This window comes from Euphorbia lathyris, chromosome 9, assembly GCF_963576675.1.
Source record: "Euphorbia lathyris chromosome 9, ddEupLath1.1, whole genome shotgun sequence".
In the NCBI taxonomy this organism is placed as follows: Eukaryota; Viridiplantae; Streptophyta; class Magnoliopsida; order Malpighiales; family Euphorbiaceae; genus Euphorbia; species Euphorbia lathyris.
The window spans coordinates 11,309,085-11,317,063 of NC_088918.1; the positions used below are offsets into that span (position 1 = coordinate 11,309,085).

The 7,979-nt window shown below is 34.9% G+C and overlaps 1 long non-coding RNA gene across 1 annotated transcript; it reads right to left on the minus strand.

Annotated features, from left to right (window-relative positions):
- Positions 1-4,843: 4,843 nt before the first annotated feature.
- Positions 4,844-6,590, minus strand: LOC136206938 (uncharacterized). The gene is made up of 3 exons (XR_010676482.1): positions 6,229-6,590; positions 5,928-5,984; positions 4,844-5,072 (listed from the first exon to the last, which is right to left on the minus strand). It is a non-coding gene; the product is annotated as an uncharacterized lncRNA (long non-coding RNA).
- Between the last annotated feature and the right edge of the window lie 1,389 nt (positions 6,591-7,979).

Genomic DNA, 7,979 nt, shown 5'->3' on the forward strand with positions numbered 1-7,979 from the left:
CAACAGGAGCAAAAACTTCATTGTAGGCAATTTCGGATCGTTGACTGAACCCTTTCGCCACCAGTCTTGCTTTATGTCGAACAATTTCACCATTTGCGTCTTTCTTTGTTTAAACACCCATTTAACTCCAATGGGTTTTTGACCGGCCGGAAGTGATGTCAGCTCCCATGTTTTATTTTTCTCGATCGAATGAATCTCCTCTTCCATGGCTTTTCTCCATTTTTCATCCTTCATTGCTTCTTCTGAATCTGTTGGTTCATCATTAACAAAATGACAATAAAGAGTTAATTCATCATCGAGATTTCTTGTTACATCATAGAGATCTTTAATAGGTATGAATTTTTTTGGCTTTCCGGGCGGATGTTCATCTGAACTGTCTCCATCACTCGAGGACGAACTCGAACTGGATGAGCTTGCTGATGTCGAACTGGTTGCTGGTGTTGTGGCTGCGACTATGGCTGGTTCTTCCTGATCATTGTCTTCATCCATGAAAGGATAAAAACTGTAGTTGTTTTCTTTTTCACCGGTCCATTCCCAAACTGCTTCTTCATCAATGGTGACATCTCTACTGATTACAATTTTCTGAGTCTGCGGATCGAACATTTTGTACCCTTTGGAATTTTCTGAATAGCCCACAAACAAATATTTCTTGCTTTTATCATCTTGCTTCTTGCGTTCTTCATCCGGTACATGGACATGAGCAACACTGCCAAAAACACGCAAATGAGAAATATTGGGTTTTATTCCGCTCCATGCTTCTTGTGGAGTTTGATCCCAAACACTGACAGTTGGCGATCTGTTCAACAGGTAGATAGCACAGTCTACTGCTTCGGCCCATAACTCCTTCGGTAAATTTTTGCTTTTTAACATGCTCCTCACCATGTTGAGCACCGTTCTGTTCTTTCTTTCTACTACGCCATTTTGCTGAGGTGATCTGGGAACTGAAAGGAAATGACGGATTCCATGCTTTTCACAAAATTTCTTGAAAGAGATGGACATATATTCACCGCCTCTGTCTGATCTGAATGCTTTAATAAAATGGCCACTTTCTTTCTCCACTTGGACTTTGAATTTTTTAAATGCCTCAAAAACTTTTGTTTTTTCCTTCAAAAAATATACCCAAGTTTTTCTACTATAATCATCAATGAAAAGTAGAAAATATTTATTTTTACCCAGGGACTGTGGAGTGATCGGTCCACACACGTCTGTGTGAACTAGCTCAAGCGGCGCCTTTGCTCTTGACATGGACTCCTTTGGAAAACTGGTTCTGAATTTTTTTCCAACAAGACATCCTTCACACAGTTGATGAGGCTGGTCAATGTGAGGCAATCCGTTTACCATCTGCTTCTGTCCCAACTGCTTCAGTCCTCCAAAATTAAGATGTCCGTACCGTAAATGCCAAAGCCAGGGGGGACTTTGCACACAAGCTTTCAAACATTTGGCCACGTCCGTCTGAATGTTAATTGTGAACATTCTGTTTCTCGCCATGGGTACTCGTGCAATCAGCTCCTTTTTCTCATTCAACAGGAGTAGTTTCCGGTCCACCATGTGAACTTCATAATTTTTCTCCAGTAACTATCCCAAACTCAAAATATTGCTTTTCATGCTAGGAACATAATAAACATTATCAATAAACTGGTGAGCATCATTTTTGAGCCGAATAAGAATTGTTCCTTTGCCTGTAATAGGAACCTTGGAGGAATCTCCAAATACAACATTACCGTGAACGGATTCATAGAGCTCCACGAACATCTTCTTGTCACCACACATATGGTTACTTGCCGCATTGTCAAGATACCATATATTATTTTCGTGATTTTCTTCACCTTCGTAGGTAAGTAACACAGTGCCAGTTACTTTCTCATCTTGAATATTATTGGCAGTCTCCTCTACCTTCTTAGGCGGACTCCAACATTCTACGGCGTAGTGACCATACTTGGACCAATTATAACACTGAATATTGGACTTGTCACATCCTTCATTCGGCCTCCAGTTTCCTCTTCCTTGACCGCGTCCTCGGCCTCTTCCTCTGCCTCTGGTGAATTGAGTGCTTCTGTCATTGTTGTTGTTAGCGTTTTCATTTTTGCCTTGATTTCTGCCACGTCCTCGTGCTCTACCATTTCCTCCTCGACCTCTTCCGCGTCCTCGGCCAGACTGACTACTTTTGCCATTTTTAAACACAGCCTTTGTTGCTAAGACTTGTTCTGCGGAATCTTCTCTTCGTTTCTCAAACCGGTCCTCTCGTGCTTGTAGTGACCCTACAACTTCATCAACGGACATTTCGCTGATGTCCCAGGACTCCTCCATAGCCACCACTACGTAATCAAATTTTAGTAGTAGTGATCGCAGAATTTTTTCAACAATTCTGGACTCTTCAATTTTTTCTCCATACTGTCGCATCTGATTTACGACAGATTTTACTCGGGATGAGTAATCACTAATGGCCTCCGTCTCTGATGTGTCCATATTTATGTACATCTTTATATCTTAATTCTCTTTAGTTTAATATTAGTTTAACTTTAATAGTGCTTATTTATCTTGTTTTGTGTTTTATAGGTGTTTTGGAGATTCAATTCAAATTAGAGATTAAAATGCTAATTTTATGAAGCTTAAAGTGAAATTGGAGAAATCTGTCAAGTCCTAAGGCATGCCCATGGCTTAGGCCATGCTGAAGAAGGAAATTATGCACTAAAAAGCTGATTCGTCCTAACCCGTGCCCATGGGTAAGGACCAGTACGAATTTGGGAGTTGGGTTTTGCTTAGAAGACTTCTATTTTAAGATTTTTACTCTTTCTAACTTTTATTATTAGTTTTAAATATGTTAAGACATTATTATAGGATTTAATTCTATTAGGATTTTATAATATAGAATCCTAGTAGGAGTTTAATTCTATATAGGATTTTATTATTAGATTTTTATAGGGAGTTATTTAGTTTCTCTCCAGCTAGAAAAACGTGGAAGGTGGGAAGAGTGGGAAGAGTGGATTTTTACGTTTTTAAGAGACAAGCAAGAACATCGAAACATCATCTTTCATCATCGACCCTTTTTCTTCCAGTAACATCGATTCTTCTTCAAGCTTCTTCATCTTTAGCGTTTTATTCTCTCTTCCATGTTGAACTAAATTCCAACTTCTAGCTAGAGGATTTAAGTCTTGAACAATGGAATTGTGAGATCATTCTGTACTTCATCTTTTTCATCTATTTCAAGTAATTGATTTCTATTCTGTTCTTATTCGTATTGCGTGATTTAATTGAATCATTGATTTAATTATTTACTTGCAATCGTTTTGCTAATTAGATGTTTAAATACGTAATCGTTTAAATCGTCTGATACAAGTAGCAAATAACATATTTGATTGTGGACAAACTTTTAACCTATGTTGTGAATTGAGATTGATATGCTTTAAATAATCCCGCTTGTGTGATTGTTGAGTAGAATTAGCATCTCTTTTATATGTAATGCTTTCAATCAAATTAAATTCTAAAGCTTGTTTAGAACTGTTTGATTGGATAGAGGTAATTAGTGAACGTTTCCTGATTATCTAAATCGTAAGAAGAGATTAGTTGTTAATGCTTTTTAATAACTAGCTAATTTATTTGAATGGCTGAAACATATCTTTTCTATGATCGATGATCAATTAGTTAATTTCAAGACTTGAATTTAGCCTCTAGCTGGAATCGCCTCATATTAATTCACATCATTGCTTGCTGTTTAATTGTTTTGCTGCTTAATTACTTCTAGTTAATTTTATTCACAGAAATCTACAAACCAAACCCCCCCTAATTTACTTTTCATTGTTCATTCTACAAAGTTTTAATTCAACCAGTCTCTGTGGATTCAACCCTACTCCACATTTACTACAGTTTTCTAATTCCAAGAGTAGGTATTTATTTTTGGTGAATTCGACATTCATCAGTCTCTTTCATCCTCATCATCTCAAATTCTCCTCTCAGCATCTGCAAACAAACTTTTTTAACTTTCTCCTCCCCTTGAAGAGAAACTCGTAGGATTTCCCACGCTTGTTTGGCGGTGGTAGCTTCGGCTACTTTCTCGAACATTAATTCATCCAAACCTTGATGGATGAGAGTAAGCGTCTTTTGATCACTTTTGCGATTTTTCTGCAGAGTATCTTTTTCTGCCTGTGTCAACGCTGCCTCATTGGCTGGGACTACGTAGCCTTTTTCAACAATGTCCCAGACATCTTGACATCCGAGTAACGCCTTCATTCGAATACACCAACTTGAATAATTGGTTTTGGTGAGCTGAGGGTATTGATAAGGAAGTTTGAGACCGTCTGACATTTTTTATAGGGTCTGTTTGGCGGAAGACTGACTCTCGTAATATGGCTCTGATACCACTTTGTTGAGAATAGAGGGAATAAAAGTGTAATTTTTCAAGGACTTGATATGTTTTTTAAGGACTAATTTAATATACACAAATAAAACAATGACATGAATTCATCAACCTCACTATTTTCATATACTTTATTATAGAAAAGATACACACAACCTACATACAAATTCTTATTTATAGATCCTCATTACTACCTACCCATTACATATTGTCAATCTATATAAATGCATTCATACTCCTCTTATCTTTTTCATTGACTATTTTTGTTTTCTCACCATTATTAAAATTTGATTTGCCATGTATGGAGGGACATCTCCTCTCCATCACGTGAAGATAGAATTTTGTTTTGTTTTATTTTTTTTAATTAAATGTAATTAAGTTTATTAATTTTAACACCCCCATCCCGGGTCACATTGAAAACGCATAGGAAACCAAACAATTATCATAATTAAGCATAGATATCAACATAACTACATAAAAGCTCTCCATTTATTTCTATCTATCAAAGTCTCATAACCAAAAGGTTAAATAACCAACCAAATAATTTAATCCATCAACAATAGTCACTTAAATCTAAGCAAAAAAATCCAAACTAATAATATAATAAATCCTAATGAATGTCTACAAAATTGCTAATGGGAATGAGACGCTTATGCTTGCCAGCTGAACGCAGGGAAACCCTGAAAATCTAACAAATAGGAGAACCTCTAAACCTAGCCTGAAAAATATGGCAAGGGGTGAGCTGTCTACTCAATAAGCATAATTACAAATATTCATACATATACATATATAAATATATATCATTCACACCTATTATATTTAACCAGATAACATAACCAACCAGACTATTGACTATAAATAATATCCTAAAGTTAATATATTTATTTTTAAGGGCCCCAGCTAAACCTAAGTGAAATATGTCCAATGGTCTCATGGTTAACAATATTCAATCGTAGATATACGCTATTGCCTTTGGTTTCAGGACACGTATCCTTTTAGCCTTATAATAATTATCCCAATAATACGGTACTGCTATCGCCCACAGTTTCAGGACACAATACAAACTCAATTAGCGTGAAATAACACCCTACCCAGTGCATGTGATCACAGTATCAACAAACCTCCAGACCATTGTACCTATCCACTTAAGCTAGCTAATTAAGTGAGATTCTAAAATGAGACGTATTCATTCTACCACCGACAATTACCTTACAAAATAATTACTTCAACATGTGATCAAAATAATACGCATCTTCTACTATTTAATTAAGCAAGACCATACCATTGAATAATAATTGTTCACCACATCAATTGATCATCCAAGACAAAAACTAGCTCATATTTACCATGAACAACATATAAATATAAATATACCTATAGTTATATATATGTAGTTACTGATATAGCTTTTCTGGAACAAATATACCTATACTTATACATAACAACATAGAAAACGATTTTCCTAGCATTATAGTTATGGACATAGTTTTCTGGGATAAATTATACATGTATACAAACATATAATTATTAATTATATATATATAAACATATAAATATTAATAATTATGATTACCTCTCGTTCCAAGTTAATCAAACTGTTCGAGTTCTTGTTCACCCGTTTCTTCCTCCCCTATAAATATAAAAACGCATTCCTATAATTAATTCGTGTTTTTTTTAAAAACAAACATGATATATATGTAATGTATGTTTTGAATGTCCCTAACCCCTCTAATTAATCAATAACCATGTACTTAAATCTAAAATTCTAACCCTTTAAAAATTCAGTTATCATAGAAGACTAATAATTTAGAAAAAAAACATCATATATAAATCAGAAACTATACCATGTAAAATTCTGGTTGAAAAAGGCTCACCAGAGTCTCGCCGGAAAGCAGTGGCCGGAATTCCGTCAGACTTGTCGGAAGTGCGAATTGAGACTACCACGAGATAGTCGACGTTCAAAGGAATCCAAAAATATACTCATTTCACTACGAAAATGGCCTAAAAGGTCGGGATCTACACTTTCCCGGTGAAAATACCCGCTCTAGTCACCACCCTTTTCGGTCGGAAAAATATGAATAGTGGTCTCAAAATCTTCCTTATGAAATAAGGAATTCAATGGTATGATTTTCGCTTCAAGAGGTGGTCGGAGTAGGGAGCTACGAAGAAAATTAGGATTGGAGGAAAAGAAAAAGAAAAGCTTCGCAGGGGATGAAATTGGGTTCTGGTATCACCAACCCCAGCTCCACCAAAATACTAATAATAAAATAATAATAATAATAATAATAATAATAATGATGATTAATAACAATAACCTGTCCACCACCCACCTATCTCTTTTCTTCTTCTTTTCTTTTGACAAAAAGAACTAGTCCCCTTTCTTTTATTTATTTATTTATTCCTACTGTTATTTATTTATTTATTATTATTATTATTTTTAATTATGCATAATTATCTAGATGTTACAATTAGGGTTTATCATATACATAGATTAGTCTGTTCTTAATCAAAATTCGATTAGAAACTCCAATCCGTTTTCTGAGAATTTATTAAACTGTGTTTGTTTTTCACTGCTACGAAAACAAAGGTATCTTCTTTCCTTCTATGGTCTTTTACTTCCATTGCTCTTGGCTTTCTTGATGAATTTATGGTTTTTTTTTTGGGGGTTTTCCTCAGCCATTGATGAAATTCCTATAAAATTGTGTATAGGTTGGGATGGAATCTCATGAAATCGTATGCCTTCTCGATTTTCAGTCGTTGTATTGGCTTTTCATAATATTCTATATTGATGAATTTGCTGTTTTGGCGTTGATGCTGAGTGTAAGATTTCTTTTAGCTTATTTCTTTGCGTTGGCATTTTGAAATATTAGAGATTAATATCTTCCGTAAGTGATAACATGAATTGACTTATTAAGATTTTATGCCAAATTTTTGTTGTTCGGTTTGTTTACATGATCTGGAGATACGTCGTTCTTATGGCTTCTCTTGATTTGGTTTTGTTTTGAACGTTTGTTCTCGGTTATTTGTAACTTTTCTCTTTTTCTTTAGTAATATTGGTTCGGGTTTGGTGTGATTTTCAGGATGCCATAGTTGGAATGTCTGTTTTTTGCACTTTCTCTTTTTCTTCAATAAGAAAAAATTGACTTATTAAGATAATATGAATGAATTTATGCTTTCTGAACTCAGGGTTTTTCTTTTTGTCGAATATTTCTAGGATAAATTTCATCAATTGTGTACAATCTTTCCTCTATTTCACACTTTGGTGTACAACCTTTATTTTGTCTCACTAATGTGTACGACTTTATAGATGACCTCTCACTATGGTGTATATCACATATGCTATAGCAGGTTAATGTTGATATGTCAATATTTAAACCCTTTTTTAATATAAATTAAAGGTCTACAAAATTTGAATAGACTAATCTACCATTTCCCTAAAAAAAGAATTTGTTTCCTCTTTTCTGGTGTCTCTTTCTCTCTCACGGTTTTTTCTCTTTCTTGCTCTTTCTCTCTCTTCTTCTACTTCCTCCTTCTTCTTCCTCATTCTCAAGTTTCAGATCCTGGATAAAATTATAAACAAAGATTGATAGAGTATTTTTCTCTTTCTTCTATTTCTCTCCATCAC